Source organism: Dioscorea cayenensis, chromosome 17, assembly GCF_009730915.1.
Source record: "Dioscorea cayenensis subsp. rotundata cultivar TDr96_F1 chromosome 17, TDr96_F1_v2_PseudoChromosome.rev07_lg8_w22 25.fasta, whole genome shotgun sequence".
In the NCBI taxonomy this organism is placed as follows: domain Eukaryota; kingdom Viridiplantae; phylum Streptophyta; class Magnoliopsida; order Dioscoreales; family Dioscoreaceae; genus Dioscorea; species Dioscorea cayenensis.
The window spans coordinates 4987851-4998573 of NC_052487.1; positions in this window are offsets into that span (position 1 = coordinate 4987851).

The window sequence follows — 10723 nt, forward strand, 5'->3', positions numbered from 1 at the left end:
GGTCGTACTCTCCCTGTGATTTTCCTTGGCTGACACTTAGCCGATTCACTCAGAAGTCCCACAAAAGAGCATGGTCTGAGCACGACCATGCTCAGATTGTGCTGAGCCTAAAAATTCCTTTTTAACTCCCAGATCTAGGGTTTCTCATCATCTTTTGTTCAAAGGTTTTCTTCTTCACTTGGAGAGCACTGATGAGGATGATGATTAAGCTTTACCGCAACATCTAAGGGGATCAAGATCGAGTTGGACACACAAGAGAAGTGGAGTTCGCTCATCCATAAAGCTTTTGAAGCTCAACTAAGAAGATTTTTGTAAAAGGGGGAAGTCATGATTTCTTACCTTAATGCATTCATTCATTCTTCTCAGTCGTACAAATTCATGAGGGGCTAACAGTTCCACGGTACCCCGGGATGTTGACCTATGTTGCTTAGTATACTTTAACTATTTGTTTTTAATGTCTACGGAGTTCTGATGCATTCTTTTGTTTATTCAAGTGTTTGCATAACTTGGCATATTTCTTTTGCGTAGTTGTTTGTGTAAAACTTAGCATGCGTGAATTACCGTAGTTGTGATTACCTCGTGTAGTTGCAAAACTTGAGGTGTATGAAGTCTGTAGTTACACTTGCAAAACTTGGCGTATTTGATAGCCGTAGATGCAATATTGCTTTAGAGCACCTGCAAGGATCTTAGGATGTACCTGGTAGACATTTGAAGCAAGTCAATACACTAAAGCACATAGGGATTGTCTCGATGCATTACTCTCTTGTGTTGAAAACTCGATCCTAGTCTACCTAATAGTTTCACCCTTATCTTTTTAATCTTATTTAGCGATTCTTTCTACCAACCAATTCTTGACCTACTAGACAATAGAGGAGCAATTAGTCCTAGAAGTCCAGTCCCTTTGGTTGGACAACCCTATCCTTTGCGGGGTACCACTTTATTACTTGTTACGATCCGAACACTTGCGGAGAGTGCATCATGGATCTTTCATGCTTTAAATGTTTTCTAATTGCATACTTTATATTTGAAATCAATCACTTGTTATTATTGTTTTGAATACTATTGAGGTGAAATTCTAGTTTCATATATGATTTTCTTGTGTGACGAGTCGGAAGACCCACCTAGCATAGCCAAGCTATTTTTGGAGGAAATTGTGAGTAAGTTTAGAAATAGGATACTTTGGAGTTGAGAGTTCTCCTCTCACAATCCTCCCGAGTAAATTGGCAAATAATTCCGCACACTTTGCAATCATAGGGAGTAAATCTAGAGAGAGATCTCATTTTTACTTTGTATGGGATTAAGGTGGTCACTTCGAGAAAAGGGTTATCTACACTTTGACTTCTTACTGATTCTTATTAAGATTCCATAGAGTGCATTGTGACTTTATCAGTACTGTATTGGATTAGTTACTATTATTCACTTTAAGAAAGGGGATAATATACTTTAGGATCTTTCGGCTCAAATATGATTGTTAACTTATAACCTTTGTCCTGGATTTACAAAATCCTAGAGGGAGTCTATGCCTTAGCATCTTATTTCCCTTGCTTGTTTCACCACACTTGTTTTCGTATTCATTGATTTCTATTTTCATTTCTTTATTTGTTTTCACATCTCACATCTTTGAGTAGGCTAGTTTTTAGAATTAGGATTAATACGGATAGACTCCTGTGGATCGATATCCTGCTCTTTAATTAGCACCCTTTACTACTTGATCGGCATGTATACTTATGTTCCCTATCAGTGTTCATAAGTATATAATTACATAATTATAATTTTTTTTAAAAAAATAGATAAACCACAAATGCATAATTATCTTCGGAGAGAAAGTAATAAACACATATAAAAACAATAAATGTTTACTTTTCTATTCAAGCGTAATTTTGAAAGTTTTATAAATTCAAAAACATATAAAGAAAAAATAAACATACTCACATAAAAAATTAAATAAAATTTCCACCATGCATCAAACCCCACATAAATTTAAAGTGTTTAGCTTACACAAGGATGAACCAAGGTTTAGTGGTAAAAACAATTTTCTTAATTTCTATTTCTATAATTTCTATTTTAGCTACGAAGGTTATCAAAAATCTCTTGAGCTTTGATAAACAAAAATAAGCCTAAACCAAATTGAAATAACAATGAATATTTTAGTTCATCTGATGCCTCTTTTACTTCAAATTTCAACCATTTCAATCTTGACCACTCATATGGAGGATGACCTAAAACATGTAATTTGGCATCAGTTTTCTATTTAACTCATTTTAAAACGAACTATTTAGTATAGCATTATTCTTTAATAATATATTGTTTTTTATAATCAAATTTATCAGATTGTATGTCTTAAAATCAAATCTTCATCATCATTTTTGTAAAATTAAAACATGACTACAAGTTTCTTTGAAGGTTACCAGGCCAAGCCTGCTTCAGATGGGCCTTTCCTAGAATGGCAATCAATCTGTCTCCGGTGGTAGCCTTAGTTGGCAAGCAAGCAAAATGGCTTGGCAAGGGTTTTGGTTTTAGTTTTGTTTTTTATTCTTCTTTCGGTAATATAAATTAATATAAAAATTTATATTTATATGTATATCTTTATAAATAATGTCACTATTGTGTACATCATCTGTTGATCATTTTAATAATAGATGATAACTTCTTCCCACTTAAAAATTTATCAAAGAATAGACACATACAGATATGCATTATCTATGATGATTTATCGACCCTTTACGAACTTATTAATCTTTTTATATGACATTCAATAGTTATTGAGATGTGTGATGCCTATATATGTATTTTCATATTTACATATAATTTTTAAGAGCCATATATGCAAAAGAAAAAGGGTCATTTAGTATAACATCTATTTTTATCCTCACTCTTAGCGCAATCATAATGATATTTACTTAAAAATTTTGAGATTTATGAAATATCCATGTGCATGAATTGACATGAATATATAGAGTTTTCAACCTTTCTAAGGGTATATATACAGATATAAATCCTGTGCGTACTATATATATGATTTATTAAATACCATAAAAATGATTTTGTATCAAAAAATATTTATGAAGACATTTTCTGCAATCATCTGAAAATGTTTTTATAACAAAAAAATATTATTAATTTAAATATGCAAAATCTTTGTATTGCCATAAATTTTGCTAGGATGATTTTTGAAAGGGGCATGCAATAACAGCTAGTTTAAAAGGTGCATGGAAGTGTTTCAAAAGGAGTAATGCTATATAGAACGAAAACCTCACACGAAACCAGCCACACGAATGATGTGGCTGGTGACGTGTTTTTTTTTTTAATTTAAAAAAAAATTAAAAAGAGAAGAGAGCCACACGTGATCTCTCTTCTCTGTCTCGTTTCTCTCTCTCTCTCTCTCTCTCGTTTGAGTGTATACTCCCGGCCGATCTTGGTCTCCTCCGCTCCCGGCCGCCGTCGGTCTCCCCGCTCCACGTCGCCGTCGGTCTTCCCGGTGTCGGTCTCCCCGCTCCCGGCCGCCGTCGGTCTTCCCGCTCTCGGCCTCCGTCGGTCTCCCCGCTCCAGGCCTCGTCTGTCTCCCCCGCTCCCGTCCCCGTCTGTCTCCCCCGCTCCCGGTCCCAGTCCGTCTCCCCCGTTCCCGGCCCCCGTCTGTCTTCCACGCTCCCGGCCCCGTCCCGGCCGCCGCTTCCCTCCCCCGCTCCCGGCCCCCATCCAGGCCGCCGTTTCCCGGCCCCATCCCTGCTGTGGCTTCCTCCTCAGCTCCTGGCCGTAATTTCCTTGACCGTAATTTCCTACTTGATTTGTTCAAATCCCGCCATAAAATTGAGATAAAAAAAAAATTTTAAAAAAATAATCCATACTTAATTCTATTAGCATTGGGATAAAATTAAATTGAATTTATCTTTATTTTCAAAATTAATAGTTTACACATTTAATTAACGCATTTAATTAATTGTGGATTATTTTTGTTTGTGTTACTTATAACGGATTCTTATGGCTAAATAATCCACTCCATTGCACCATAGTTATGAATGGATTTTTTTTGTTTGTTGGCAATGTATATGAATTATTTTTGGAGTTATTTAGGCATCATCTTGATTTTTTTGGTATGATTTTTTTGGAGTTATTTAGGATTAGAAACCATTGCTTTGCTTCATGCTTTCTAAATATTTGTATAATTTGTTTTTAGACATATACCTAAAGCAAGAACATGGACAAAAATGTATACAAGACTTGCATCTTTTCTTGCAGCATCAGATGTAAGTAAGTCTTCAATCTGAGTGACCAGTACGAAAATGTCCTGCCCAATCCTGAAAATTTTCAAATCAAAAGCATTTTTGAGTGACCAGTTCAATTGATGGAGTCTAATGCAAAAGAAAGTACCTCATGTTCAGGTTTGTATACAATGATTGGCTGAAATTATTATGAAAGAAAAGAGGCAACTATGCTACCACATAAAATTAAATGATGACATAACTGAAAATAAATATTAGATACAAACTATTATTTACTGCAACAAAATGGGAAAGTGAAACAATTTATAATTAATTCATGAGTACAAGCTGTTATTTAATAATATTAGATACAAACTTGATATCATGCAACAAAATGATCAGCTACCATTTATAATTAATTCATGAGTACAAGCTGTTATTTACTGCATAATTACCATTGCTTGGATTACTGCAAAGATGCCAATTGCGAGGTATAACTAAGGCTGACTCTGACTGTTGTTCATCAATAAGCACAGAGCATAATACAGATTTCAAGAAGCATGACCAAATCCTCAACTTTGGCAGGCAACAACCCAGACAGTTTTAGATAGTGTTAACTTAAACGTTTTGCAATTCAATATTTCATTGTGAAATTTAATTGAAAACAGATTCAGAATACGGTCATATATGAATAAGCGACACAATTGGAAGTAAAGACAACTAATGGAACGGGTAATAAAAGAGAGAAAACCTTATCATATACAGGGATGAAGTAATAACCATTGGGAGCACACTGAGTCCTCTCCTTGACTAGTCCATCTGTCGTGCGAAGCTCAACCTGCAACAATAGACAATAATTTATTTCTAATTTTGTGAACACATGAACACTCATATAACCAATAACAGAATCTCCGCAATTTAGCAGCACACATAGGGATGGCATGGAGTACCTTAACTATCTTCATGAATAAGTGAATCCGAAATGTGCAATAATTTATTTCTAATCCTGTCAAAAAATGAATACTCATATAACCAATAACAGAGTCTCCACAATTTAGCAGCACTCACAGGGATGGCACGGAAATCCTTAACTATCTTCATGAAGAAGTGAATCCAAAAGCAAGAATGGCATGTTGACAATTATGTCCCAAATAACACATCCACTAATACAATGGATTCTTAAATCATACACTTAAATATTGAACAAGAGTTCAAGATGCTAAATTTCATTAAAAATCATACTAAAAACATTACTCTACGCAAAGAAAACACATCACAACAAAGCAAGAGACAATCATACAGTAATGTGAGAGTAATCCAGCTTCGCATCAGTTGCCTTCCTAGCTTTGATCAGCGTCGGACTCGCCTAGAAAACAAGAATCAAACAAAGATTTATCAAAAACACCTCCATAAACCGAATCCTATACTACAAACAAAGTTTACAGCATTCAGATCACCTCAATGAATCCACCGCAACCATGGATCAAATTGGCAGCAACCGAGCACACCGAAATGGCGACCAAACGGCAAAGAAAAACATCCTTAATCCCCCCAAACAAATAGGACCAAACCAATAGGATCAAACCAATAGGACAATGCTCTATAATTCATCAAAGGCTCAGATCTTGCCCCCTATTCTTTCGAATGGATAAACATGTATCAAGGGCTGCAACTAAAGTTGCCATGCCACCTAATCTATATACTCTTTTATAAGGCAAATCATCATGGCCACAAGAACATCATTACTAAAGAGTAAGAGTAATGCTATATAGAACGAAAACATCACACGAAACCAGCCACATCGACATAAAGAAATAGACCATGCAACAAAATGATTCCTGCTAAATGTATATAAAATATCAAGCAATAGAATCAAAACAGAGGCTCAGATTCAACATACATGATTTTCTCCCATCCTTCCCCCTCCCTCTACAATAATAACAGTAGCGGTTGCCTACTAGACCATCCGAGCTACTATGCCATCATTGTAGAGAAACGAGGGCAGGAGAGAAATTTAGGGCATCATCATTGCCTCTATACCTGATTTCAAGGTGAGCCGGGCCTTTTGTCCCAAGAATTCAGAGATCCAGCCACACGAGAGAGAGGAGAAGCGATCTCGTGCCCTAGCTTCTCGTCCACCACCGGATCGGCCGCCGCTCTCTATCTCTTGTGTATCACTGACCCGTGCCCTAGTTTCTCTTCAAAGCCAAACAAGAGAGAGGCGGCGGCCGAGAGCGGGGGGACAAACGGGGGCCGGGAGCGGGGGAGACGGACGCGAGCCGGGAGCACACACTCAAACGAGAGAGAGAGAGAGAGAGAGAGAGAGAGAGAGAGAGAGAGAGAGAGAGAGAGAGCCAAACGAGAGTGAGAAGAGAGATCACGGGGAGGAAGCGAAGGCCAGGAGCGGCGCCCGGTCGCGGGGGAGGGAAGAGGCAGCCAGTCGCAATGGAAGGAAGACGCGACCGGTCGCGGGGGAGGGAAGAGGCGGCCGGTCGCGATGGAAGGAAGAGGTTTTCGGTCGCCCTGGAGGGAAGCGGCGGCCGAGAGCCACACGAGAGAGAGACACATAAATTAGGGCAAGTTGTGCGATTGTGCCCTAGAGAAGAGAGATCACGTGTGGCTCTCTTCTCTTTTTAATTTTTTTTAAATTAAAAAAAAAAAACACGTCACCAGCCACATCATTCGTGTGGCTGGTTTCGTGTGAGGTTATCGTTCTATATAGCATTACTCTTTCAAAAGTGATCAGAGACTGTATAGGTCTAGAGTAAATTTTTATGGTGAATATCTAATTTTGGTCTTATTTCAGTTTTTAAATTTATTTCTCCGGCAAGGTAATTCGGGATTTCTGGTAGATTTTTGGTAATATGGACACCGGAAGACTTGCATGGATGCCCTGGATCCATATCACCGACTTGCTAGCTCAACCACTTAAATTGAAATAAAGCGTTCATGTCACCAAAAATCCACTGAAAATCCTCAATTCTTCGCTAGAGAAATGAAATTAAAATTTAATACTCATTTGGATATAAATTGAAAGTTAGTGCTCAAATTGAAATAAAACCAAAGTAAGGTACTCACTAGAAAAATTTATTCATGTTTATTAGCTCTTAAGATCAGATTATGTAATCTTTTCATGATTTTGGATTTTGCATGTCAGAATTCAAATTTTAGATACAAATTAGTGGATAATAAGATATTTTGGACTATTATCAATTTTACATATCTTAAGCAAATTGGATATTCAAGGTGGCAGATTATTGGGCCATTGAGTCAACCATTGGGCCAATTGGGTCGGATCAATTTAAATATTTTCAATAATATATTAAATAATTTAATTTAATCTAATAAGGTGAAAAATAATAATAACAAATAATATAATTATAATAAAAAAGTTTTACACAATAAATAAAGTATAAAATTCAAAATAAAATACATAAAGTCTGACTTAGACATTCAATTGTTCAAATAATCAATCAATAATAGAAATACAGAATAATAATATGAATATGAGTGAGAAAATAAGAGTGATACCGGTCTTAGATTTGAATAAAAATTGAAAAATAAAAAGTAGAAGTACCTTTAAAATTGGGAGTTCAAGATCAAAGAAGATTCAATTTGTCTTGGGTAAGCTGAAATCTTCCAGATGCAACAATGGAGATACGGGTTTGTTAGGATAGGATTTAGATGGAGAAGAAGAAGCCCACTCATTATTGCACCTAAAAGAATGAACCAAGAAGAAAGAAATTAAAGAAGCTTTCTGGCCACCACGTGCTCCCAAAATCCAATTATACTAATTTTTTTAAAGTTAATTACTTTTTTTTTTTTTTCACTTTTAGAAAGGGTTGGTATTTTATTAATTTTTAATTTTTAAAATTTAAAATTTCAAGACTAAATAACTTTTATTAAAATGGCAATTATAACATTTGATCTATTGCTTTTAAAGAAAGATTATTTTGTATTTTCTTGACTCAACTCGTACTCTTCACCAGGTTAACTACAAAACCTTTTGTTTACCCTAGTTCTTAATGGTTCAATTACAAATCTGGTTTAATTAAGAACTGGACTGGTTTCAACACTGATTTGCCAATTTAATGGGTCGGATGGTAGATGTAGTCAGGTTCTAATAGCTATGACTATAATTCTATATGCTAGCGAGGATGAATTTTGAATTGTGATTTCAGATGTTGACTAAACACTAACAACATGATGGTGAAAGGTAGGGGTGTAATCGATCGAGTTTGAGCCGAGCAATAGCGAGCTCGAGCTCGAGCTCGACTGAAAATTCGATACTCGATACTCGGCTCGAGCTCGATCGAGTATTTATTTTATAGCTCGAGCTTGACTCGGTACACAAATCAAGCTACTCGAGCTCGCTCGATTAAGCTCGAAAAAGCTGAAAATAACCATAAACATTATGCTCGAGCTCGAAAGTTTTTCCCCTTTATTTTTATCAAATAAATCTAATATTATATATATACATTCATGCTCGATTAGGCTCGCGAGCACTCGAGCCAAGAATCATAATACTCGAACTCGGCTCGCTCGACTACTCAAGCTACTCGAGCTCGAGCTCGGCTCGACTGTGACCAAGCCGAGTTCGAGTTTTCACCGAGTCGAGCCCGAGTAGCTTGCGAGTAGAGGTGTATCATTTACACCCCTAGTGAAAGGTAACTAAGAAACCAAGGTAGCATATTTATGTTATCCAATTCTTATGACATAAATTTCTTGTATTTCAAAAATCTTTTCCTTTAACGTATTACATAATAATTTAATTATTTTTATAACGAAATTATAACATTAATTATTCTTACTTTTACCTACTTTCCACTTTGCACTGGTCAGCTCATCCTTGCCCAAGTGATTGTTAGTGGGGAGTCTACTTGGCCTTGGTAAGCTCGCTAGTGTAGTGTGTACTGGACCTGTCAAAGGGTTAGGCTACTAGCTCAAATTTAAAAACTCGTCCAAAAATTGAGAGGATTTGGATAAAATATATAAAACCCGATTATCAAGTCTTAGATAAAAAAGAAATCTATTTTAAAAACAGGTCTGGTTTGGTTTCATTATTAAAAGCTCGGGTCCTGGCTCGGCTCAAGTTATAGAACATATTTATTAATTAGTTTTGTATATACTTATATATATATATATATATTGTTGATGATTATCCGTCACACCTCGAACCTGACTCGCCAGACCTAGTACGACGACAAACAGCCGCACACCTATAGTGCATAATACGGTAGACATGCAAGGCTTCAAAACTGGTCTTATAACTGAAAATATAAACTTCAAAATTACAACTTCAGATACAAGTTGAATATAATAGGGTTTAAAACGAAGAGATTTTCTAAATCAAAATTCATATACTAACAAAAACATAATGATAGCCCATATAAATAGGGAACACAAGCTTTCACTAGCCCATATAACGGTGTGAAACTTTAGTTTCTTAATAGAGTCAAAGTTTCATGTTGATATGGTCAGTGTTTAACCCCCAATGATAGGGTTAATTCCTAGTTAAATGGAGACTAAATGTATTTATATCAAAATAACTTTGTTATCCGAAAACAAAACATAATTTAAGAATTCCAGACAAGTTAGGGCAGAACATAATTTGTAGAATAATTTGTCGAGCAAAGATACAAACATACATATGATCCCATTTCTTTACAGTAAAAATAATCCAGTTATATTAAAAATAATTTATAAGCATAATAGATCAAAGAATAGCATATATGATCAAAATGTGGGAATTAATGTTTCAAGGAAAGAAAAGTAAATAAAAATTTAATAAGTATATCATAAAAGAAATTGAATCAATGGGCAACAAACGGTTTAGTATTACATAAGCAAGCTTTAAAAGAATTTAAATAACTTCCAAATTGTTGATAATAAAAAATTATATATAATACACACACATAATGTTAGTTACCTAATTAACGTTCTTAAATACTCCCAAATCTTACACTAAATCATGGTTTTTGGGTATGTCCTATATTTGGGAAGAGATCCTATTAGTTTCAATAACAATATTTGATGATGCTACAAAGCTTAAGAGGCTAATAAGCAATAGTGTTACAAAAAGAGATTTTGATAATGGACGTATAGATGAGTTGGCATGTGCGTATATGGAGAAGTTCGATGCAAGGGTATTTCGGTAATTTGGCCGTGACGGGATTTTATGGTTCTACCGGATCCATTTAATGGGAAATGGGTCAAGGAACACAAGTCACAGTTTGTGTCCCACAAGCTCGTGAGTGATGCGGATTTTGGCCAAATTCATTCGTTTAGGCCCCGAAAACACATTGATTTTTCTATTTTTAGTAATAATTGATTCGGTTATAACTTGGGCTAGTAATCCCTGATTGAGTCGCCATTTTCGGCAATAGTCTAATTTTGTTAAGTTCTTTATTTCCGTCTGGTATTTGGAAATTTGCTGGTTTTGGCAATTTTTTGAATCTTTTAGTATTTTGAATAAGTCTATTAATTGTAAGCCTGGGGGAGAGGAGGGGGAAGAAGGGACAGTT